We start from the raw sequence: 27,643 nt of genomic DNA on the forward strand, positions 1-27,643 counted from the left end.
TAGTGGAGAGATGGCACAGAGTTGGTTTGGCTAATGGACCTCTAAATAGGCAAGCAGAGGGTGGGAACTGAAGCTGCGGATGTAAAGGATGGCAGCTGTCATACTGAAAGGACTGTTCTTCTATTCATTGCTACTGGTTTTGCTGCAGACATCTACCAGCATATCTTTAAACTTTGAAACCTATAGTCCAAGCAAAGTAGCTTTTTACCTCTGACTAATTGTATAGATCAGGGGTCTTCAACGTTTTTCAGGCCAAGGACCCCCAAACCGGAGAGATGGAGCAGGGACCCCCTACTATATATATTGTATACAATTGTGTTTTATATTAAACTAGGCCTAGTGCCATATATAAACATAGCTACCCTGTTATTGTGCATTCAATACTAAGCTATTCAAATATTACACAGGTTCATATATTCATGTTTTTAATTAAAACATGTGCACGGTACAGGATGGCCATGCCACTGCCATTTAGAAACATAATTCTTGCATACAAGACTGAGCTATTAAAGTAATTCACAGATTCATGTTTTAATTTTAAATATACATGTAGAAGAGACAGTGAATCTTCAAACCATCTATGGATGCCACACATACTCTCACATTAGTGAGATGTCGGACCCTGATGGGTAGCACACAACTTATCTAACCTTGGACGGATGGAGGTTGTCAGGCAGAGGGTCATATCAGCCTCACAATATGTCCGATGCTTGTTAATGTGTATTTAAACACATTTAAATTTGTGGGAAAAAAATTGGTTAGAAAATAAATATAAAATTATTAAAAATATAAAAAATTGTCTAATCAACTAAACATTTCGCGACCCCCCTGGAGTACCCATGAAAAGTAAAAAAATGTTGTATTACAAGTTTCTTTGAAAATGAATTTTAATATGAGCTATACACTAATCGAATATGCCCAAAATACACCCAAGAAGACTATACCGACGGCGGTTTTACCCCAGGCAGGTACTACCAAGCCAGGCGGTTTTCAGGTTAGAGGCCAGTCTAAAAGCAACATTGCCATCAACCATTGGCAGTAGTAGGATTGGATGAAGATTGGACCGATGTATTTGTCATACATATGAATGGTGTTTCTGCCTATGCAAATGAGGACATATTCAATAAGTGTGGAGCTCATGTGCATATTCAAAATCATTTCAAAAGAAACTTGTAATACAAAAAAAAGTTACTTTGCATGTATACTTTTACTATGTAAAGTTTTATTGTGGTAGGAGTAAACGAAAAAATTAAGCCTATTTGAGTGTATTTTGGGCATTTTCGATTAGTGTATAGCTCATTTGCATATTCAAATTCATTTTCAAAGAAACTTGTAACACAATTTTTTCATACTTATCATGGGTCCTTTCATTGTGTAAAGTTTCATTTTGATAGGAGTAAAGGAAAAAAATTGCCTCATTGGGGTGTATTGTTGCCTGGCCTTATTGGCACACATTGATGAGAATTAAACATAATTCCTCAATTAGGATTTCCTAGGACTTTTAGTATGTTGTTCTGGACACCTCATAGAAATGATCTATGCTGAAAGAAATTATTTTACAATTAATTCGATTTTTGGTTCCAGAATGAGTTACTTTGCCTGGACTACTATTAAATACAAGAAAAATAACTAATAAATAAAATGCTGTAAGTGGTGATTTAATATATAAAAGCAATGATATTAATATTTGTTGCTCTCTGCAATTTCTTAAAGATTTTTTTGCCATTCAAATATAAAATTTGTCCCCATTGTCCCACTTAAAAATGATTATTGGGTTCTGAGGTCTACAGCCACACAGACATTAAACTTGCATGACAAATTTCACCTCAAACACAATAATACAATGATAAACCTGTATTCTGACTCTGAGATTATGTTGTTCGTTCTTAAAAGCAGATTTTCATCACTTAATGTTGATCAGTGAGGTCAAATTATTTTTATGAAATTATGCTTGATGGCATGTATCCCAGCCTTTTTATCAAATGATACTTCATTCAGAAATTGCTGATGTGGAACACCGATTTTTAAACATATCAAAATCAGTTCATTCATTGAAAATTGTCTTTTTCGAGTCTATGGTTTGAAAGACAGGAATTTATTAGGGAAGGAGAGGGTTTTTGTGTTTTTTGCAGCTTGACCTATATTTTGGACCAAATCTTTGATATCCTCAGCCAAGGATGTTGTATTTTCATTGCCGTTTGTCTGTACGTCTGTTGACAAGATTACGGATAAACAAACTACTGAAACGATGTTCCTCAAACTGGTGTGACTCAGGAGAAGATTCACACCATTGGGTATTGGATTTCTTCTCCCTTCCTTTTACATTGAGACAGTGTTTTTTTTTTCTCGCTCCATTTTTGTGAATTACAGCTGCCCTGTAAAACCATGTGGAGGACAGAATGAAAATTGAAATACTACATTTTAAGAGTGAAATAAGAAAATATCCAGGCAACATAACCATGCAATCTGACAATGTTATATTCTTCTATCAGGCTGCAATGCAACCTTTGAAAAACGGAGTTGTACATAGGCAGGGAAATTTGGGGTTAAATGCCTTGTTTTGAGGGCCTCAATGACCTTGTAGACACCGTACTGGAGCATGCTCAAAAACGATATTCTGAGCTGCATTTTTTAACTCTTTTTTGGTCTGTCTGTTGTGAAACCTCCAGCCTTACTCAGTTAGATTAGTCCTACCTAATCGCATGCTTCATCACATTAAACAGGAATCTGTTTTACTTTGCTTTAGCCCTGAATGACAGCATTAGCAGGGCGGAAAAATCGATTCAGATAGATCAGGACAATGAATTCTCAACAGTGCAGTAAATAAAATGATTCACACAGCAGCCGACATCATCATACTTTTATTTTACATTCCCACGAAACACATAGGTACTCCATTCAAATTCATTTTATTCACAGCAGGCTATACGTGAGGATAATGGTGATGATGGTGTTTGAGCTTCTCTGGTTCTGAGGAGGACGAGAGACCAGGCCCGTGACTCTCACGTCTGATTGCCTGTGGCACTCTATTAGCTATTTTAGTAAACATGGAATTCATTTATTTTGTGTCACCTTTACACTCAACCCCCTATGCCTGTCACTCGCTCACTCTCACCGTCATTCTCTTGTATAGGATTCCTGATAAGGCCGGTTTTCCTGTGGATTACAGTTTTTCACATTCCATGTGTATTTCACTGGTGAGTCGTGACCATGACTAGAAAGATTAATAATAGATATAATCACTGGGGGTCAAAATTCACCACCTGTCGAAAGATAAAATGCTACATGTTTGTCACTGATGTGTATTTCTGTTATAAATTGGAAATTGATCTCCACAGGGAATATATAAAACAATGTAGATTTCCTCTTATGGAAGCTACTGTGATGAGTCTTGTATCCATTTAATGTTGGTGTAATATTATGGCATCAGACTTAAAGAGTCTGTGCAGTTTCCATTCATCAATGTATGGTATTAGAAAGATAGCATAATGTTAAATGTTCATACCCAGCCATGTTTATAGAAATGGAATTACTCTCACCATATCTCTCCTTTCATCTCAGAAGACCATTCTGCATTTATTAAAGAAAATAAAGACGAGCTCGCTGATTGGTCTGGTTCCCAGGCTACTTAAAAACAACTTTGTCATAAAAATGCAAGCATTTTTTGTCTCGAGCCTAGACACAGATATATCCCTCACAGCATCCCTCAGGAGAAAGGAGACTTTGAAGACAAACCCTGGCTCATCGAGGGTTTGAAGAGTCAGACTACTCACGTAAGATCTGTTTTTCCTTTGATGGTGGGCAAGAGGCTCTCTTGTTTCCTGTGCCATGCTGCGGTGAGATGACAGCACTAATCTAGACACACTTCCCCTCCAGAACTGGAACTTTGAAGACCCTGCTCTGTGTGCGAGATAAATATAATTCGTGGCAAATTTCCTGAGAGGGGTCCTGTCATTGTCACAAACACACCCAATGAGCCTTTGTATAAATAATGTACTGTACTCAGACTCATGTTAACACACACACACACACACACACACACACACACACACACATAAACAAACTTACACATACTTAAAGTTGGTTCCAAAAGTCCACTTTTGGATAACTCGTCTCAAACTAAATGTCAAGTGCATTAGCAAAGCAAACGCAAAATCAGAAAATACACATACAGTATACCCCCTTTTACCACCCTCATTCCTCAGTCACTGTCTTTCAATGCTCATTGTCATGGTAACTGAAAGCAAACTCAGCTCCTTGGCAGTCAATCCATGCATTTTAAAAGAGGGGAAAGGTCCCAATGGAAAAGGGTCAGCAAACTTCCTGGGATATCCCTGAAGCAAAGTCTCTCCATGCTGCTCTCTCTCAATCCACAGATTAAAATGTAGTTTTTCCTTTTAAAATATACTTCTGTTTATCATAAAGATGCAATACTTTCAGAGAGATTCAGAGAAACTAGCTGAGCTGGTGCTGGAATTCATTTCAGTTTAAATAAAAAGTTCTGTTTAGGCAACTTTTCTGTCTCCACTGACAGATGGAGAGGGTGTATTGGATTTACAGCAGAGATTGAGGTGTTGACTCGGGCACTAACAGAGTTGCATTCCTCCAACTCTGGATGTATGACGGAGCAGAGCAGGGTCCGGCCTGTTCTGGTGGGCTGGGGTCTCTTTCCAGTTGCTCCTGTGCTCTAGTGGGTAGTGGTTTCCTGTGATGTTTCCTGTCCAAAAGATCTTTCAGGGGAGCCATTTTAACTCTGTTGGAGAAATGCAAAAGATACCAAATGACCTGGTCTGAGGAGTGCTTACACACAGTCGTGTTTATGTGTGTTTTTTTGTCTCGATTAGTTCACAGTCTGTGGGGAATTTCAATTAATGTCAGAGGGTAGTAAATCCAATAATTTAATTGAGTTCCATTAGTTTTCACCATTTGACCAACATAGCTTGAAGCTGCGAAGGACAGCTTTGAATTCATGATCCGAATTTCAGCTATTTCAGTAGTTAATAACCTCCACCACACGGGTTATGTTTCTTACTGTATTTGTTTGTTTGTTATCAGGATTACATAAAAAGTACGGATATGGTATGAGTCATGGAGGAACCCATTACATTTTTTGTGTTGATCGTAATCAGGGGCCACATCATATTCTGTGATTTTTCAGAGAAGATTTTATGGATCTTGATGAAAAGAAAACCTTAAATATTATTTGTATTTCCATATTGGTGAAGTTTCAAATGCAAAGCAGAATCCAGAGATTTTGAATGTGGTTTAATAAGGGGGCTGTTATAGGCCTTGGTGGAGGTAAGTGCTCTCCGAGGGCCAGTCCAGTTACATTTACTGAGACCAATAAAGTGACAAAACAGCAGTGCTGTGTGCAATGTCATTCTACGTTCACATTCTCAACTGAATAGACAATCATGACTCAATAGAAAGAAATAAACAAGTACTTGTGACTCTTACTAATCATAGTCATTTTGTGTCCTATTAGATAGATATTGTGTCGAACAGCAGTAATCTCCACTTCTTGCATTGTGTACTACTTTAGTTTCTGTCTCTGTCAGTATGCTGCATATACTTCAACCTGACACACGAATTCATGCACATGAATAAAAGCGTGAAGGGTCAATGTGCAGCACTGTTGAGTAAATGGAGAATCATTTTGGACATAACTCTGTATGCCTCCAAGAACATAAGTACTCCTCTGATTGAGCTGTAACTTTGTGACTGAGCCTCACAGATGGGGGCTAATTTCACAAGTAGCAGCTCCAGGCCAGCCATAACATTTTTGACAATCCACATGAGTCACAATCATTTTACAGCCCTTCACTTAACGAAACTTTTCTGAAAAATTATAGGACTAACTGTGGGTCGTTTCTTCAGGGACTGGAGCAATATGAGTATATAAGCTAACTTGAGAATCTATATTGATTTATAAAAACAAGTCCACCAACAATAACAATCATTTAGGTAATTTGTCCCTGTACGAACCCTTCCCCGGAGTCCCTGTGCCTTATCGCCCGCAGATCCAGGGCCGCAGCTGTGGCAACATCATCATGGATTGTGATTTATGGATCGCGTGTCGGTGGACGTGGTGGTGGATCCAGTGTGGTGGATTTTATGTTGTGCCGGCTGATCTTATTGGGAATGGCGGATCCTCTGTCGCGTTGGCGTCAGATAATGGTGGTGGACCACGACCGAGGTGGCAGCTGATGATGGATACTAACTGGCGGCAATGGACAATGACTGTGGACTGTAGTAGATCCGATCTTGATGGTGGATCATGATCTTGCTGATTGCTGACCATAGACTATGATTGCAGCAGGACTGCTTGTCATATAGTATTGAAGTTATCCTTCCAAATATTTACCCTCATCAATGCTGCTAAAACCTATATCCTAATGATGTTTTCCTACATTGACATCTTCTGTCTTTCCTGGGAGAGGGATCCCTCACATGTGGCTCTCTCTGAGGTTTCTACATATATTTACCCTGTTAAAAGGTTTTTTAGTAGTTTTTCCTTACGCTTTCTGAGGGTTAAGGACAGAGGATGTCACACCATGTAAAAGCCCTATGAGACAAGTTGTGATTTGTGAATATGGGCTATAGAAATACAATTGTATTTATTGATTGATTAGAAGCACCAGCAGCGGACAAACAGGCCACTTCACCATCATGGAATCACCACCTTACCCTCCACCTTTAACTTGCCCTAGGTTAGAGAACCTTTGTCGTCATGGAGACCATGTATAAGAGGATCGATGATGACTATTTCACAGGGGAAACAATCAGGCCTATCCTGTGTGACGGCCCCTGTTAACCAGACCACAATGGGCATTGCAATAAGGGAGGCCCGGTTCTACTTCACTATTATTTATGTTCCTTTTCAAAATTATTTATGTTCTTTTTCATTTTGATGGTAAAATAATTGAAGATTAAATGATCTGGTTTGGTTTTATGTGTGTATTTATTTGTTTGGTCAGGTATCTCTGACTCCAGAGCTGTAGGATTCAGACAACAACAACAATTATGTTATTATTATCATCGGTAATACTGTTGTATTTTTACTGCTATCATTTAGAACATCTTTACATCCATAATTATCACTCTAATTGTTTTCTTTATAACAGTCAGAGCTGAACCCTGATGGTATACAACTGTTCCTGTCTATCTCTCATCTTTTCTTGAAACACTCGTACTATCGACCCTTTGTCCCCTGCTTTAGAGGGGACTAATGTTGCTACAGTTTACAAAGGCGACTTGTTAATATTCAGATTTTTTAAGGAAACTGTCCTTGTTCAATGTGTTTTCAGATTGAGTAGGAGATGAGGTGGGAAAAGCAGAGGCTGATGGCTTTTTGTTTCACTAAAACAAAGTCTGGCCGGTGAAGTTACAAAATTAATAATGAGATATAATCAACTTTTAAAACTGTCTGTCCTCAACTTTTTGGGAACACGAATTGAAACAAATCGCAGTTCAGACTTTCATTGAGGCTGGTAGCAGGTGGTACAGGAAGTGAGGGAAGTGGCTTGTTTATGCAGTGGGAGAAGTCAGCATTCACAATGGAAACTATGTTATCTGAAGTGGGGTCATTGTAAATCAGCCATTTCAAGAGGCAGAGACATGTACGCACAAACTGAACATAGGACCGAGTCGCCTGTTCAGTCTTCTTTTATAGAATTGTTATATATATATAGAAAGTGGCCATATGTTTCACTTTAGTCTCTCTCTCTCTCTCTGTCTCTCTCTCACACACACACACACGCACACACACACAAACACAAACACACACACACACACAAACTTGAGGACAGTCATTGGCATAATGCATTCCCTAGCCCCCCGTGTGTCTCTACCCTAATCTTTACGGTAACCCTACAACTAAGCTTTCAAGTATCTCAAGGTATGCAATACATCTCATAACTTGGTTCAGATTAAACTATGAGGTGTCAGATGTATCCCACCATGTGGAAAATGCAATTTTGCAAGTCAATTTATTTTAAATGTAAAGTGAAACTAAGACCAAAATTGCGTTGCTCTCAAATGCCCTTCACAATTATTATAATTTTTTTTGTATCTCGATCACAGTGGGAGTGGGGGTACTGAGCTGTGCTATTAAAAGAGGATTTACCTGTCATTATTAAACTGCAAAAAGGATAAGTCCCATTTTAGAAAACAAGTTTTCACCTCTAAGTAGGAAAGGTCTTAGTTTCTGGATCCTGTAGTTTCTTTGAATTTAATATGACAAATTTTTTGAAAAGCCGAAATATGCATTTGGTAATTTGAAACCATTTGAAGGCTGAGACTCTTATACTCTTTTGTTTAGTTGTTTGGCTTTTTCTATCCTAGCATCTCCCTCTTAGGGAATGTGAAGTAATGAAATGGTAAAGAGAAGTACCACAGTTAATGGTGGTAATGCACCTTGACGTTGGTTCCCACCCGCCAATAAACTGAACAAAGATGAAGAAGACATTTTCATAAATTAAAATAGTTGAAATGAATATTAAATCATTATATATATATATATAAATATGCCACAGGTGATTGATAGGTACGGTAAAGTTTGAATGATTATGTTCTCTGGAAGAGACCATTGAAGCTTAACTGGTCTGGACTGTGTGCAGTCACAAGCTGAGCCTCAATCAATCTCTGTAATGTACAGTATGTTCAGATTCTGTCATTTACAAATCACTTGAAGGCAATTAGCTCTTGAGCAATTCTACTACAGTATGCAAAAAAAATATTCAATGAAAAAAGTCAAAAGTGAATCATTGTTTCTGTCATTTGGCAAGCACTACAATAAAGAGTTGCTTTGCCCTTGATATGAAAATGAAACTGTTTAACAAATGTTTTGGGGTTTTGAGTTTTTGTTAGTCATGGTTACGCATTAGTTGTTTGTTTTTGTGTCTGGTGTTCATTTGATTGTCTCTGTAATGTAATCCCTAAATATATTGGTGCACCGATGTATCGGCCATACATCGGTAGCGGCCAATATTCGCCTTGTTTACTGACATCGGCGCATCAGTAATAAACTTGACTTTCACCGATGGCATTGGCCGATGTTCATTGGTATTGTAACGTCCCCGCCTCAAAGACGACACAGAACTTCTTCTCTTATTTGTAACTTTATTAAAGTCAACACGAACATGTCACACTCCTTGTTCCTTCTATGACACTCCTCACATTAACAACCGTCTTCTTCACTCCCCTTCCTCATTCACCCCTGACCCCCAACAAACCAGCCAATGAGAACCTGTCATCCCACACAACCCTATCCCATTGATCTAGAACTGTCACATGCCCCACCCAGACCTGTTCACTGACCCTCAGGACATCTCAATTCTCCTTTAACACGGTTTAACATGTCTAAACTGAACTTAAGTCATAACCAGTGTTGCCACAGCTACTTTGAAAAAGTAACTTAGTTACTTTACAGATTACTTGATTTTAAAAGTAACTTAGTTACTTTACAGATTAATTGATTTTAAAAGTAACTAAGTTAGATTACAAGTTACTTTATTAGTAGCTGCCAACAACACCCCCGCCGCCTCAACATAAAAATGACAACCGGTTTTGCGAACACTCACTTTATTAGAAACTGCCGGAGAGGGCCTCCCACGCAAACGGAGGGTTCCCTCAACGGGCGCCGTAGCTGAGGTGATCCGCGAGAAGGGACGACATGCGTCCAGAGTCGCTGCCGCCGACCACCGTACCTGGTCCCCTCCAACCGGTCCCCGCCTTCCGCACCGCCGACGGATACAATCCCGTGGCCCAAGCCGAGGACCTCCCCCCACAAAAAACGTTGAGGCAACTCTAGATATTAGATAATTTCCCACGGCACACCTGACGATCTCTCACGGCCCACTACTGTACCGTGGCAAGGTGGTTGAAAATCACTGGGCTACATGACTTCACTCCCAGAGACGCAAGAAGAAATCAAATATATATTTTACTATTAATGACAAAATAGTAACGCACAGTGACTTTGACAAGTAACTTTAATCTGATTACTTGTTTGGAAATAGTAACGTGTTAGATTACTCGTTACTGAAAAAAGTGGTCAGATTATAGTAACGCGTTACTAAGTAACGCATTACCGGCATCACTGGTCATAACAAAACATAAGCATGAACCCTGTCCTCAAAAAAGGGGCAATCTGAGGAGGGCTGTTTTAGACAGGGTAAAAAGGGTGCTGTTTTAAATGATGATTTAATTATTTGCCTGGCACAAAAGGTTGAATGAATAACTACAATAACTAAATAAACAAATATCGGTATCTGCTATCGGCCATATTGTTGTTTTAAACATCGGTATCATAATCGGCCAAGAATTTCCATATCAATGAATCCCTAGCCATACGCAATTAATATTGAAAAAAATGTATAGAAAAAATTTACAAAATACGTAAAAATAACCAGAGAAAAATAAATAAATACTGATCCATCGAATAAATTACGAATTAAATGGTTAAATACACAAATAAATGGGAAAAAATATACAGTTATGACAAAAAATGCATTTATTTATTTTTGAATTCATCATTAAATGTTTACAATTTGTGATATATATATATTATTATTATAAGTGATATCACAAATTGCATGAAGTGGTGTATATATATATATGTATATTCATATATAGCTACTGTGTAATAAAAAATAACCCTAACCATATATATATATATATATTTACTATATATATATATATATATGGTTAGGGTTATTTTTTATTTTTTGGCACCAAATAGCATTAGCACAAATTAGAGTAGATGTTCAGTGTCTGTAAAGTCCATGCAGTCTTTACCTTCCAGGTTTATATCCTCTGTCTCTCATTGTTAATTGTACATTTCATCTGTTTGCAGATTAAACTCTCACTCTGTTGACATGACTGTTTTGGGGGATTCACAGTAGCTGTAGTAGTTAGGGAGGAAATGGAACAGTGTAAATCCCCCACATTTACATTTGTATGGTGAACTCTTTCAGTCAGGCATTTCCAGAAACAGGCATGTGACACTTTTCTTTGATACAATAGGCTTGACTGCACATGACCTTAAGACAACAGGGAATTCAATTACCTCAGAGGAACAAGAAGTGCAACTTTGAAAGGCAAAAAATTGTATATGAGAGATAAGCGGCTATGGGTGAAAATAAAGCTAAAAGTTTTGAAACAAGGTGCAGACAATCTTGTATATCACTTTATATATAATATATAATTTATAATATAATATATAAACTTTATATATATAATATATAAAGTTATTTCACCACTTTATATATATAATATATATATATAATATATAAAGTGGTAAAATAACTGTCCAACCAACAAACCGACCATACAACTGACCAAATGACCAACCACCAAGTGACCAACCAAACAACCAACCGACTGACAAACTGACCAGCCGACCAATCAACCAACCAACCAAGTGACAAATTAACCAGTGAACTAATCAACCGACTGACTGTCCAAACAACCAAAGGAATGACCAAACAAACAAACCAACCACCAGACAGACCAACCCTACCATTCTACAAAGGCACATAGCATGACTAAAAATCAGCAGTGTAACTGTAGCTACTGTTAGGGATAAGACTTGAATTAGATCATCTGTAGTGGATTTAAAAAATGCCACATACTAATGTCACAGTACCTACCACCCAATTTCTTTAAATGACCATTGATGTTAAAGAATTTAATTTTTAATAAAGCCCTTAATATTGATGCAACTCTGTCACAGCAACAAGAACAAATACAAATTTCTTCTGATAATCTCACTTTAAATGTAGTTGTGTTCTCAGTGTTTACATTAGCTCTGACCGTCACATTAGCTCTCTCCGGGGAGACATGGTATGTTGTAAACATCACCCCCTGCAGGGCTGATGACGTCACCATCCCTTGTCTGAGCGCCTCCTCCCTTGGACTTTAGTCAAAACCTCTCGTCTTAATTATCACTTTGCCGAAGCCATTTCACAGCGGAGAAGAAAACCCCCTGCAGACAGTAAACAAACGAATGAAGCATCATTACAAAAGTTGATTACTCCATGGAAATGGCTGCTGCAAACCATAAACAGCAATTACTGCAAGCATCTTTTTTTATCGCTTTCTTACATATAACAATTTAAGAGCTTGGTCAACCCAAAATCATAATTTGTATTAATGTGCCTGCAAATATCAGTCAGTGGCCATTTTGTTATTGATTTGATGTAATTTTAGAAACACAGAACAGATTCATGTCAGAGGGTTAAAGAAGCTCGATAAACAGAACCAGAAAAGTGAGAAAGACCATGGAGAGTAGACAAAGCCAACTGTCCAGGAGACGTAAACACTTCCTCTGCCGGCCCGAATATAACACAAAGGAGGAATTTAAACACTGGAGTGACAATGTCAAACTCCCCTGACAGTAGAACAATACGAGCCAGCTGTCTGCTGGTGAACAATAGGTTTAAAACATAACCCATTCCTGTTGCCAGAAAATCTCATTACAGTCGCATGAAACCAGTTTTTTTTTTTCATCTAGAGAGAGGAATTAAAACTTGAACGTAATTGACGGTTCTGATAACGTAACTAATAAACAAATGATCTTGAAGGACGTTTCTGGCAGAGGGTCAGACAGGAGGCTAAATTACAGGAAATTCTTGTTTACCAAAAATCTATAGAAAATTGGTGAGCAGTAACAGGAAAACAGGGGGGCTCAATGAAAACTGCCCCATAATGTGAAAATATATAAAAACATTTTTAAATCAAATTAATGGAACATGTGTTTACAAGGTATATACTGAGATTCATCTAATGAATCATAATTGTAGTTTTTTTCTCCCACTATCCAGAAATGAAGCTAACCAATCACGGTTCCGAACGCTTCATTAAACAGTCTGCACAGTAGCTAAAGAGGAAGTGGAGCCACAGTAGTGAGGTATCATTGATATTGAAGATTGACCAATCACTAGCCAGTGTCAATTGTCAATCTTGACGTTTTCATCCCATTTTTCTAACCCTAACCCTTAACATCAAGTAACTAGTTAAACTAATTTCAAACCATCAGTGAGATGGAACTATTTAAAATGCCAGAAACCCTCTTTGAGAATCTATACTTTGACTTTTGAGTTTGGCCCATGTCATTAACATGGAGGAGACTGGGTTTATCTATACTGCTGCCAGCCACCAGGGTGCCATTACTTTGGCTTCACCTTTGGGTAGCTATCATGTTATACAGTCTTACAGTCTATCACTTTATCCTATGGCCACATGGTGGTGCTGTGAGATCCAGATCTACACAATAAAGAAATTGCATTTATATGACAAAATTCTTTAAGTGTAAAATTACATTTATGATTACACTGACTTTTTGGGATTGTAAGGAGCATGAATTCCTATTATTATCGATTTGTGCTGGTGGATTGGTTATTTCTTTGAGTGTTTATCCATAAGCTTTCAATCATTGGAATAGTATGAAAAACTGTACTGCATTGCAAACCAACGATCACGAAGGTATCTTGAAGCATTATCTATGAGACAAAAACAATGCAATTGACATCATCTCCATCAATCAAGCAAAAAATGTCTTGAGACTAATAAATAAAAAGGAGGTGCCCACATTCTGTCCAGAGTAATAAAAGAACATTTTGGCTCTTTGCCTGCAAATTCAAAGCGCTAATATTGTACCACGCGTGTGTTCACCTCTGACTCTGACATTGTCTTTTCTCTGCTTTCTTTGGCTGGAGTGCAGCCTGCTGCTGCTGCGCTTTGGGACATGATGTCAGGACGCACGTAGGGAGCACCTGTTGATGTGCGCACGAAGGCAGGGAGAGAGCTGATTGGTTCAAGACCCTAAACAGCCCTTGTGTGTACGCATCTGAGACGGTGCCACTGCCCTCTTATACACCCACTGTATGTAATCACTATGGCAGAGTGAGGCACCCTTCGGCAGCTTTAGACAAAATCTGTGACAACGGCAGTGCTCCTTCATACTATTCACACACACACACACAACCCTGCAGACACACTCGCTCAGTAATCAGAGGAAGCTGAAGGCAGAGGTGCTTTGACTCCAGCAGGAAACCCCCTCCATTGTTTTTCAATGGTAGCTAACCAACACCCACAGGCTGCCCTCACATTAAAACATCAGCTTTTTCCTTTTCCTGTGGGCTTCTGTATTTTAATATAGCCCTTAATGCCACATTTTGCATTCCATTTCCATTTTAGGCACTTAGCTGTCACTAAAAGAAGATATACAATTAATGTCTTTGCACAGTAAATGAAAATGTGTCTGTAATGGGATTCAAATGTGAGTTTTTTTGTCTGGTCTAATCATCCACAATGACTTTGTTTTATTTGATAAGGAATACAAATTAAACAGCAACCATACGCACAAGTTCCTTTAAAGGTTAATGGTAAGCGTGCTGCTTGGTACTGGCATGATTGTCATATTGTCAACAACCAATCACATTTGCATGCTCGGGGAACACAACTAATCAGCTTTCTTGATAAGCAATGCCACCTGTCCATGCAATGCTAAAGGGAAATTCATCTTAAGTAAATCCCAAACCAGATGAACAAATACCTGGTTCACCAACCATCTCTGGCTTTTCTCTCCAGGTCTATTTGGATGTTTAATGTCAAGCAGTAATATGATTTGATTGGCTGGTACCTGCGCTGCCGCTCGAAAAGTTGATGTTTTTTCAACTTCTACTACACGCATCGCAAGTAAAGTAACATAACCAGAATTAAGTTTTGCAATGCCCGACCTCACCCCAAGTGAATGAGTAGTATTTACGTTCTAGCATCCATATGTCACGTGCAAGAACTTCATTAGTGTTTTGTTTGTGCTTTACTTTATGGTTTTAATTATCTTAAAATTATACAGTGTAATGCTGATGTTGTGTTGACAGTAGAACATGTCACTGAAAAATCCAATGTTAAAGGAGGTTGCTGAATTCTTGACCACTAGCAACTAGTTGGTCGAATGTAGCCTGTTAACGAAATGGGACCGTTCTATAGAAGCTTCCAATATCCTGCCAAGGTATGTGACCTCACATTTTGCCAGTGTAGGCCACTACATGCACAAGTTAATACACAGATTGTATCATTGGCTCATGTCTCACAACTGTCTGTTGTGTCGGTTTTTGGATGGAATTTTGTTATACTAATTAACTCTAATGGTGCAACAGAGCATAACATAACTTTAATTAATAGTTGAAATTCGTCAAAAGTTACGGTTGTTTTTCAAAATGCACTTAGCTTACATTTAGCACTGAAAGCCCAGCAAGATTTACTTCGCCCCTGGGAATTTTAGGGGTTAGAGATATGTTTCATTCAAAATGAGCCATTTATTGTAGCTGTACAGCTCCTTATGCAAACATATGCTTTATGTTCAAATATGTGATATCACATGTGCAATATGAAATGACACTCCACGCCAAATGCCACTTGCATCTCTACAAGTCTTCCCTTTGTAAATTCACATATGTGCTCAAACCAAATTTGCAATTTTTCACACATCAATATGGCCCACTGAAAATGCATGTAGTCATGTGACCACATCTGTTTTGATTCAACAGCTACATCCTCAACACATCCTTCAGCATGTTGGCCAATCAGCCACTTCATCCAACACATTAAGACTGTAAGACCGAGTGCCCACGCAAGGCATCACTTCCCACACGACAGAATTACCTCCACAATAACCTCTACGCATTAAGTAAGTGGGTGAAAAAGCTTCATAAAAATTCTGTTTGTATAAAATGTTTATGAGCAGGAGGCTCTGTAGACATGACTATAATGTGGCTGGTTAACCTCTTTATCATACAACCTCTTTAAATTACTTAATGTTTGTTCAGCTTTGAAAATAAGTATTTATTCACATATGTGCTCAAACCAAATACTACACACATCCTTCAGATCTTTGTGAGATTCAGTGGTGAAGTGTCACGTTGCAGCTGAATACCCCTTACCTCACCCTCCTTTTCCAAACATGAAAGAGAACCTCTGGTAACCTTCGGTTGTCATAAAAACTCAAAAGGTGTTCAGTTTGTCCGGTCTGGGCTACTACAAAAAACATGGCAGCCTCCGTAGAGAGGAACAGCTCCCTCTGTAAATATAAAGTATTTCAATATAAAGGCCCATTTTAGGGTAAAGAAAACAACAATTCGTACAATTAAGATGAAACACAACTGAAGCATCAACTCTCGCTTAAACCTGTGGACTGAACTTAAACCTCCTCATTGGCAGAAAATGAAAAACAAAAGCCTTGAGTCTAAAAGAAAGATAAAATACAAAAAAAATGTAAGGCCCTTTTATAATAGGTAGTTCAACCAAAACACTATCACACCTTCATTTCACGTTCTACCGCGGCTGATTGCTGTGATTTGTCAACGCTACGTGGTTTTCCAATATGAAGAGCAGCATGTGGTTGATGCCTTAATATCGCTGACAGAAGTGTTGTTAAATGGGTGCAGACGGGTGTTGCTAGAAATACAAGAGCTGAATGTTTGTAGCCATGATCCCTGCAGGACTGAGAGATTGAAAGACAGGATGAAATTATGATAATTTTCTCCATTGTCTCTAACATCTTCCTGGTTGGTTGTGATGTTTTGTTGAACCGTAAATTGCATTGTGCTTAAGATTTTTTAGACATGAAAAGTGAAGTAAACATTTATATTTATATTTTTATTTTATACTTATTGACAGAGAATGGTTAGTGAAAATGATTCCAGCCTCATAGCCACGCCCAAATCTGAAAGAGCATTCCAACAAACCGGTTCTATTACAGATGGATAATTGAGAATAGATTATCAACAAATTAAATGACCTCAAAAAGAAAACTAACTTGTATTTTAATAGTTCTAACTGATCATGTTCATTAACATGGCAATTGCACCACACTTGTGTTAAATTACCTAAACTTTTTTTAAACCTAATTTCCAGAGTCACAGGCAGGCCCAAATATTAACAAAGATCCAAGAAAATACATCCCTAGCATGGCTGAAGGCCTTGGCTGGTGTCCAATTAGGTCGTGTGATAGTTTTGTCTGAGGACGTCTCTGTTCCTAATCTCACAGAAGCCGAAAAGTGTCTAGTATCTGGTTCAAGGCCACAGCTTCTATAGGGGTGAAATGGGAGGTCTTGTTTTTACACCGTTTGACAGCTCACTTTGTTCTTACTTATCTCCTCCTCCTGTGGCTAACCCCTACATGCTGTTTCCCTGTTATGTCTGGATCGAACATAGTGGAGTGTAAAAAACACTCTCAGTACATCTGAGAGGGTAACCTTGTAAATACATGCTGCTCTGTGCTTGTACCTGTAGATTAACTATAAGCTTTTTGACAGTTTATGATAAAGAGTCACAAATACATTGTTTGCGCCAACAGGTTTGATTTAAATCAAAGTAGTATTTAGTCAAACCTAGTTCACAGTTATTATTGTGAATTATTAGAATTAAATGTGAACCCATTAAAGACGGGGTAAGGGATTTTAATGCAATTCACTTTTTGTCAAAACTGCTAATACCTCGGTCCAATAGCTTTGCGTTCTGTGTTCACTGGTGAAACAAATCTGGTTTAAACACACAGACCACGCTTTGTATTTGGGAAACTTATTTAGACGACCTGTACAGCACAGCACTGTTCCAGCCAATCAGCAAAATGAATGTGTAAGAGTGATTTCCATGGCTATGGACAAAATCTGTATATGCTAATGATAAGCCCATCCTTTTTCTTGGAGCAATCTATAAATAACACATAATCACCTGTTATATCTCAAACTACATAATTTCATTGTTTAACAAGTTCTATCAAGCAATGGGAGGGCGACCTGAAAAAGTGACCTAAGATGATTCTGAAGCAGCAGTGGAGGGAGGGCTGTATTTGTTCTGGTCTTGAGTTTAAATATCAACAGTTGTTCCCAATAATCACTTACCCCACCTTTGCAATGTGTCAATAAAAAAGCTGGATTTGTGAAACATTACTTGTTTGATAATGAACAAGTTCCACTTGATCAATGAGTATACATCCATCCCCCCATTTCAAAGTTGATACAGGTGATATATTGTTTCAGTCCCAAAGTTGTCAAAACCTTGTGCATGTATCTGTTACAATCCATACCATCAACTTCAGGTTTATAAGTATTCACCCCTCCACCCCTTCCCGCAATGCAGTACCTGTGTGTATTGTTTCCGAGAGAGACTATGTGATTTAGTGCAGAGCTCAGGATTACATTCCAGCCCGAGGCTCTGGCATGGCCGTACGTCTTGAGAGAGCAGGAATTGGCTCCATGGGGGGAGCGGCCAAACAACTAACCACCGACCGATTCGCCTTCTAATCCCACCGTACGGCAATAAGAGGTGAGACACTCTATCACACATAAAATGAGAAGGGCCTCGTTTTACTCACTGAGAGCCCAGCTTCCCACACTCCATCTCCAACAAGAATTAATGGATTTGTAGCATTCTGCAGCAATGTTCAGCTTTGTACCCAATTTCCCTGGGCTGCACTGATCAGAGGATTACTGCACAACCAACTTTTCTACAAAGGTGTGTGACACACTTTGCTTGACTCACTACAACCACAACTATGTTCAGATTAAAGCCGTCTGTCGGTTCAGCCCTACACTGCATAAACAGGGTTTTTGAGGATGTGTTGTGGTTACAATGAAGTGACTTAATTAAAGAATTAAAAAGTTAACATCTGCTGTTGTAATCCATTTTTATAACCACATAGCAAAAGGTAACTATACATGCCTACAGATTTCATGTGGTGACAAAGCTGCAGAACAAAAGGCATTGTAACTTAAAAGAGAAGTTTACACCTAAAAAATTCAAAGCAGCTTCTGTCCTCTTTATTGAGTTAATGCATTTAATCATTTCCAGGTCAATAGTTGTCCAGATGTGGATTTTAAAGTAAAGGATTTATTTGAGGCCTAGTTTAAAACTAACCACTGTTGTAACAGTATATCATTGACAATTGGCCTATAGTCAGGAAAGGATTTTATAGCAAATTAAAACAACACAATACAATATTTATACAATATTCTTGACTAAATATTGTAAAACAAACTGAGGTACTTGCTAAACCTCTATCACAATGGATTAAACTTGCTCCTGGTGATAAACTAGCATTTACGTTCAAAGGGATTTTGAAGCTGTTATTTTAAGGTATAAAAACTACCTAGTGTTGCTTTAAACGCTGATGTAATAATATGTATACAGTAAGTAACTTACACTTGAGCTAATTTAACCAAGGTTAAACCCAGACCTACGAATTACCAAATCAGTGTATACTAAATTAGCACTAATACTCCAAACTTGAAGTGTGATTGAGTCAAAGTAGTTTACAGAAATTTAACTGCTGAAAGAAAAGAAAAAAGTCAATTTCTAAATCTCAGTGATCATTAACTGCTAATGAAGATCATGTGATGTGGTCTGAAGCCCCAGATCAGCTACTGGATGGAACTTGGTGCGAGACTTTTTTTTTTAACTGCTGCTGTCCCAGGCCCACAAAATTTAAGTTTCGGATTTAAAGCCAAAATGAACCAAGAGGTGGGATTCAGTTCTGTAAGGTTGGTAAGATATCAGTATCAGATGTGTCATCATCACAGGAATGACAGTATTAGTACTGGTTATATTGATACTGAATCTCTATTTAAATATCTCTGTGGCATTTTATTGCAGATCTATTATGTAGTTTTGAATCTGGATGGGAGATTTCACCAGGACCTACCGCGATGCTCACATCCTATTATGGTTCTGCATCTCTAACTGTGATAACTATCTTCCTCCTATATTTTTGTTCATGCTCAGGGAACAGTGCATCCCTCTTATTAGTCGACTGTGCGATATAAGTTTTAAAAATTGCCTCTGCGAATGGATTCCTCGACTGTGATGACTCTCTGTTTGTGCTACTCAGGGATATGAAGGCTTGTTGCATTGTCTTCATAACGCACGACTGGCCCGCTTAGATTGTATCCAGGAGTTTATTACTTCCAGCTTATTAGCAACCTGATAAAGCGCATGCCGCTCTCGGACGGGTAAATTGATACTAAGTGGTGGGATTAACTCGGTGTTACAGTGACAAATTAGTTTTGGCTTTGTCTTTTCTTCAACTCCATCATCTCCAAATGATAAAGCCTGAAAAGCAGAAAATATGTTAGAATCCCTTGAGTGTGTGAATTGGGCATTGCCGAGGAAGCACATGGAACACAGTGTGCTTTACCATATGAACATCCGTTGTGTATTAGATGGAAATTGGCCCAAGAAGATCACACAAATGTGTATAGTACACGTCCAGACGTATCCAAGCTTTCAGATTTGCCTTCGGGGAGTTTATCCCTTGGCAGCCAAGAGAGAGCTTATTCACACAGTGGCTTCCAGGTCTGCTACAGTTTACCTCACTGACTGAAATGTGGTTTGTCAACTTTCTCCAAGTACCTGGTGTTTGATTTCACCAGAAGGTTTCCAGGGAACTGGCAGACAACTGTCAGGAACTGCCAAAACCGGTTTCTGTGCTTGCATCACTGTGGATATCTGATCAATGCATCATAACCACATCTGCGGTCAGTGGGTTTCGGTTTAATAGTAATTTGTTGATGAGTAGGACTGTGACTAAAAGACCAGCCTTGTGAGAGCTCAGCAAAAAAAGGAGCTGTTATATGTTATATCTTCATGCACTTTACATTGTCCTGGGCCATTAGCAAAGCTAATAAAGCAGAATATTATTATTTTGTATAACATTTTTCTTAATAATCAGTATTTTATTGTGTCAGTCATTTGGCTTTAGGGCAGATGCAGATTCATTTCATTCACACATGTTTTTTTACCCCAAATGTTGTATTTATTTTATTATGAACACTTTGGGTCTTTGTACAAGAAAAGCATATTAATAATATCTGCTTCATTGAAAGGGGTTTGTTGAGGCAGGCGGGGCATCTTATCAGGATACCTACATTGGCACCTTCCATTGGAGGTTTACTGGGTACAACCAACTGGGAGAAGATCCAGGGGCAGACCCTGATGTCCCTTCACATATCTGCCAGAATTAAATGAAAAGCATGGCTGTGGGCTGGCTTCAAGACCCGATCTCAGACAAGATGAAAAGATGGCCAGATGAATATCTGTTGTACGTGTTGATCAACTGAGGTGTATCATCAAATGTAATAAGTTACACGGTTTTTCTTGCTATGTTTCTGCAGAACACAGATTCTTCACCTCATAACAAGCTGACTCAACACATGTTGATAAAAGCTTTATCATGTCTGCAATATTCATTGTACATTATAATGTGATATATATACATATAATAATGTACCTTTAATTACACACAAGAATATACAGTCATCCACATTTGGTTTTGCAAGATAACTTTGCTTAATAAATAAAGTAATGTGTATGAATATGATGTCCTGGATTGTGTGCATCAATTTCCTATTCATCGCGGATAGAGAGGTTTTCTATCCTAGAATACAAATTTAATAATGCTTCATTGAAAATATTGAAAAGACAATGGAATGGATGAATGTAAAATATTTTATATAGACAGTCTCATCAGTAATATTAACATATTTCAGGGATCATATCTAAAGTGGAAAATGTGACATTATTTTTTTCTTCATTCCCAAAGCTCTCCAGCCCTGCAGTAATTGTCCATGACAATCCATCTCAGGTGAAACAATCTGGCTTCAGGCAAAGTCCCACTCTGCCGCATTCATGTGCAAATCACTGAGAGGAACAATTCCCTGTAAAAAACCTCTGACACTTAAAAGCAGCTCTCAGGGATCCACCTTGGGCTCCTGGGTTGATCTGAGCTCAAGTTCAACACTATCAGTGTTGTTGTTTCAACACTATCATAAAGACTTCCTCCCCCTGCATTTTATCATTACTTAGTTTATATTCAGCTGCATTACCTCTGTCATTTTAGAAGGTTAGCCATACATTGTGAGCACTAGCTTTGGTCTCTGTACTATAAACTACATTATCTTGTGTTGACACATAAATCATTGCATTTCATTGCATGCTTACGTTCACGCAAACACTTAATTCCATAAAATGCCATTCGTAAATAAAAGGCTAATCGTCACTTCAAAACAACACTCACTCTTTACTTAGGTGTTGTTTGTAATTCAAAAAGGAAGCACTGCATGTGTCTCACATAAGGCACAACAATGACAAGGGTTGTAAAATAAACAGCAAGTGATGAGATTAGCCGATGAAGCCCAATGAGAGGGGTAAATGCCTGGCCCAAGAAAACGGTGGGTTATGAATAATCAACTATAGAATGTTTATATCATGCAGCACTCATTCGAGCGATCTGGACTCAAAACCAAATTCTGCAGGGTTTTATCTCTTTTCATTGAATTAAATTGTATTATCTTTTCTGTTTTTTATGAAATAGTCACTTTCTAATAATCAACGTGAAGATGTAGACGACTTGTGTTGTTTTGAGGGGAAGAAGAAGTTATTGACTTGGTGCCAGAGCTCAGCGACGGATGGGTCTCTAATCAAATGTGAGTTTTTGGGTTCAACAGAATCGAGGTTTACCAAAGTGGGGTTTTCTGTCCATGCTCATTAATGCTGTTGGTAAATCAGAGTAGCAATCAGGCAATGTGATTTGATAGATATTAGGTTGATTAAAGCCCACAGATGTGTGTTATGCAAAGTGTTTCTGCTAATTCATTTAATTGTTTGCTGAGTAGTAAAGGCTGGGCAGGAAACACTTTATGTGATTATGTAGTAATTTTCAGTGTGTGTCAAGACTGAAAGGGCTTTAATTCACAGTTTGGTTACCGTCATCGCTTTTTTCTGCTCTGCAGGAGCCGTGTGTCATACATGTTGAGTTAAGACACGTCCACTTAAACACAGTTTACACTTTAAGGACCGTCCAGGTGTGAACACACTGAGTCAAACCAACAATAGAAGTGTCCATGGCAAAATAAAACTGACTACTGCAGCGCCTGTTGTCAACCTGCCTGCACCTGTGTGGTTTGGAAATAAGTTTGAATGATTAATTTAACTTGTGTTATTTTATTCAAAAGTTCCATGTCGGCTATTTCTGAGTCGATTAGATGAACGGTTTGTGAGATATGCTTTCCACAAACAGACAGATAAACATTGGAATTGGTAGGTAGGTCACATCCAGACATATGCCTTTGTTGAGTCGACCTCCCATGAATACAGTTGAAAATGTTATTACCGTGGCTACTGCTCAGACTGTAATATCTCAACAAGTATTGAACTGCAACTGAACTATGATTGTAATAAAATTTTGATTTGTACTTTGATTTACGGCCAAAGACATACAAAATGATGCCATCAGCTGCAGCTGTGTTCAGTTAGTAAGATAATTAGCTAGTCCACACAAATCGTTCGGCTCTAATCGGCCTCATCATGCAGATAATAATGTGACGTAGATGTAAAGATTGTGGATGTCAACATCCCCTGTGATTCGTGACACAACTTCAGAATGTTTCAACATGACCTGTACGGAGCAGCAAAAATGCAAAATGTTAATTATAGTTTCTAATTCATTAAAATGGAAATTACGCTTGCAAAACACATCTATGTCCTGTTAGGACTGTAGGTGGCTTATTTCATGTTCAACTTCATTCAGTATCACAGTTAGTTTTTATCTGACTTTGGTCATATCTTGTAGGTATTTCAGTCTCTGCAACTGCTAGTCTTCTGCTGCCTTCAGTTTCGAGTCTTTAAGATGCAACTGACGTGTAGTGAAAACAAAGAGGTTGGCCAGAGATATAGAGCTATAAACCACATAACCCTCTCTCTCTCTCTCTCTCTCTCTCTCTCTCTCTCTCTCTCTCTCTCTTGTCACATTTCTAAAGCTGCTCCTGAGTGATTTCCAAGACGTTTATAAAGGAGCTCCATAAATCTGTTTCAGAGTGAAAGTGCCGTTAAAGTCTCTTTGCCACAATGGCCACGTTTATATTTAACTTTTCGTGCTGGCATACATTCTAGGGTTTCTGCTTCAGAGGGACTGGAACCTCTAAATCTGGATTTTATCTAAGCACTATTATCCATCAGCCTAACAGCTTTGCATTGGGGATTGGGAGTGCATTTTAACAATATAATCAAGGCTCAATAAACTAAAGCGTAAGATTTTCACAGATTAAGGTAATTTGCATTTGAGGGATGAGGATGGCTTTGGCATATTATCTCTCTTATAGTCTGTCTATGAAAATACCAATACCAACAGTCAACCTGTAGACTTCAGCCACGATATAGATGTTTAAAAACAAGAAAATACAGTTTCATTTTTACAAATAATTTCCTACAGTAGTTGTGCACAGTATTTTCTTAGCATACATGACCCATGAATAAAATAATCCGTGTGTTCTGGTATACTTTCTCATGTGGATTACTGCATTTGGTCTGGCCAGGATGATGTACTTGGGTTTGGTTGAACCCATATTGACCTAACCATAAATCAGTGCAACTATGTGGCTGTTTTAAAAACATAGAGCTCTGTTTTATTTGTGTGGCTTTTTGACAATATAAACTATAGAATAACAAGTTCATCCTTTGAATGAATTCTTTCATTTCCTCATTCCAGATGCTGACTGTCTTTGAGGATATGGAGGTGGCATCATAAATCTGCTGTTTGATATGTAAACATATTCAGATATTCAGTTGCCACTATCAGCCTCTAAGGGCCAGAATTATGTTAAAGTCTGTATGTGGCTGAGGATGAGGAGATATGTCAGAAACATATATGTATGTATCATGTGACAGTTCACCCATGATTCATTATAGCTGAGATTTTCAGTAAAGTGCACTGCGTCATGGAGCTCTCAGCAAAGATGATCACCACCGGCTGTCATCAACAGCCCCCGACGAGTCCAGAGCAAGCTACAGAGAAATAGAACAGTTGTGTTCATTTGACACTAAAACAGCAGCGAGCTGAGCCTCGTCTTATCATCAATACTGATGCAAATTGACCCTGAAAAAAAAACATGGAACAGTGGGACAGCACAATCAAAAAATCATTTTCACCTCATAGCTGCTAGTAAAAATCACTCAGATGTGCTGATGAATACCGGATGGGTTATGATACACAGTGTGGGCTGTAAACCAGCAGTGATGGAATCATTAGTTTTTGACTCATTTTATCAACTCGTAAAAACTGTATTTTTTTTCAATTTCAAAGTTTAAAAAAATTATCAAACGAAAGTCTTGAATAATAATAACTCATTCATTTTTGTAGTTATGGTTAAATGATTCAGATTGATCTGTTTGTAGTTTGGTGCTGAGCAGTTTGAAGACAGTCAGTTTTTTTTTAATAAACATTGGGGAGGGTCTAAATCTACTTTTGAAAGTTAAACAGTGGAAACAGGGAGTAACATACAATATAAAAGTCAGAGTGCCATCCCCTTTAAAAGCCAGGTACACTTGCATCTTGGTGGATTTGCCAGGTAGTGAGAGAGAACGCTTCTCTACAACAGAAAGGGATTTGCTAAAGTGAAAATGCAGAACAGCGGTGTCTGTGTAATAGTCTATGCACTCTGATCATGTACCTGAAAATGATATAATATAGTGATATACTGCGCCACTGACCAGGTTTCTGTTGGTCAGCATACAAAGTAAGACCACATGTCTGTTCTCCAGAAGTGAATCCATAGCTGTTCAATCACCTTGTGGGAGCAGGCTGCAATATTGGTCATAAACCCCACCTCCTCCATGTAAATAGATGGGACATGGACGAAACAAAAAAATTCAAGTGCATGTGAAATATTTCTCAAGGATGGTCTCCGTCTTTTAGGTGTCGTGTCATTTGCTTTATATACAATTTATGCACTCTGCCAACAACATGCTTGACCTACACGTCCCCAGGTGCTCAGATCGGAATGCATGTATTTTCTTTCTTCTTCTTTCAGTGGGAAGGTAGGGTGGTTCAGTGATTTACCCTGTTGCCTTACAGTTCGAAGGTTTGTCTATATAGGTGTTAATATGATATCCTGTTTAAGTTAATCAGTGACCAATAATGGCCCATTGGTCTGAGTGTGGGCCCTTTGATAGATGGTGTATACTCCACATTTCACCCAGTGTCCGCTGAGATTGGCTTCAAATGAGACTCCTTTACAGGTCCAAAACTTTGTGGCCAAACCTGAAAAGATCCAGATATTTTCTACCCGAACGTTAAGTTAATGCTAATTCACCAACTTTATGCCTCACCTCAAGTATCGATAGTTCATAAAATACATCCAGGTTTTCTGTTATTCCTCTCTTGCCAGTTGAAATAGCAGCTTGGCTAACTTAATCTACTCGAAATACACAAGATATTTACCAGTGCAGTCTGATACGGCTGGATCCTGGTCCTCTTGGATCCACTCGGTTATTAGATAACGTGGATCTGAAAACAAACATAAGTCTCAGGTCCTGCAGTTCCACCCTGAGAGCCTCTACTTCAGACTCTTCCCACTGCTCAAGCTAGTAAAGCTAACGGATGAATAGATGGTACCTTAATCAATTGTTAATATAAAGATTTTAGGTGATAAGTGCTGTTTTAATATAGTAAATAAGTGAGTGGATAATATGGAAGTGTTTGACACAGAAGTCATTTATTTTACCAGGCGGCTAATAAGAGGAAATAATGAGAATTTTCTTAGAGTTTGAACAAAGCGACACTAGTGCAGCAAAAAAACAGACTAACGACTGTGAGACTTCTCTTCTCTGCTGTACTCGTGACAGTGACCACAACTGTGAATCATGTTCGCTGTGATTCCTCTAAGAAGGTTGTGATTCATCAGAAATGGAGGCTCATCAACTCCATCCAAAGGTTCTCCATGAGAGGGTATGACCATAAAATGACAGATCATCTGCACCAGAGAACACATTGACATCGCCAGTACTATCTATTTGTACAATTAAGTATATATTTAAGCAAAACCAACAAATGTTTATGGTTAGCTACACATTTGAGAAAAAAGATCACCAGCTAATCTGATGCATATTAATGATATTGTATACTGCATATGCTATAGATTACTGTTTACAATTATATAGCCAATAATTCTAACTGCTTTTAATATACTGCAAACATTATTCAATGGGCAGCATTTCTGAATGTAAAAAGTAACTGTAGTATTGGTAGAAATAGATATTATTTCCTATTACACTTGTATGTTTTTCGATTTCTTCATTGGAAAAGTTGATTTAGACAACAGGTGACATGGATGGTGTCATTTTATTCAAAACAGCACATCATGTGGCCAAGATAATAATGTCATGAATAAATGTGACTCAGGGCTCTTTGCATCTTCTTCGTACGGATTGAATAAATAAAAAAAAATAAAAACATTGCATCAGAGTCGCATGCGCAGGGGAGAGTTAACAAATTGGTCGTATCACGCTGCTTTGTGAAGAGACTGCAGTCTTTGTGCAGTCGGATAAAACTCGTTCTCATTCCACTCCCACAAGACCACAAGCAGCAACTCATTACCTGAGGGGTTGTCCTCAGACAAGAAAGGGGCTTTTCAAGGATCACTGCAAAGCCACTCAAATCAAGAAAGGCAACACACTCGTGGTAAATGTTGGATGTTTCCAGTGCAGCCGACACTGCTGCCTTAAGTAGCCCGGGATATTTCTTTTAACACGCTCTTTGGGCTTTGGGTCTTTGACTCCCATTACGGATCGCACAAAGGCAAACTCA

The sequence above is a fragment of the Pleuronectes platessa genome, chromosome 7, assembly GCF_947347685.1.
Source record: "Pleuronectes platessa chromosome 7, fPlePla1.1, whole genome shotgun sequence".
In the NCBI taxonomy this organism is placed as follows: Eukaryota; Metazoa; Chordata; class Actinopteri; order Pleuronectiformes; family Pleuronectidae; genus Pleuronectes; species Pleuronectes platessa.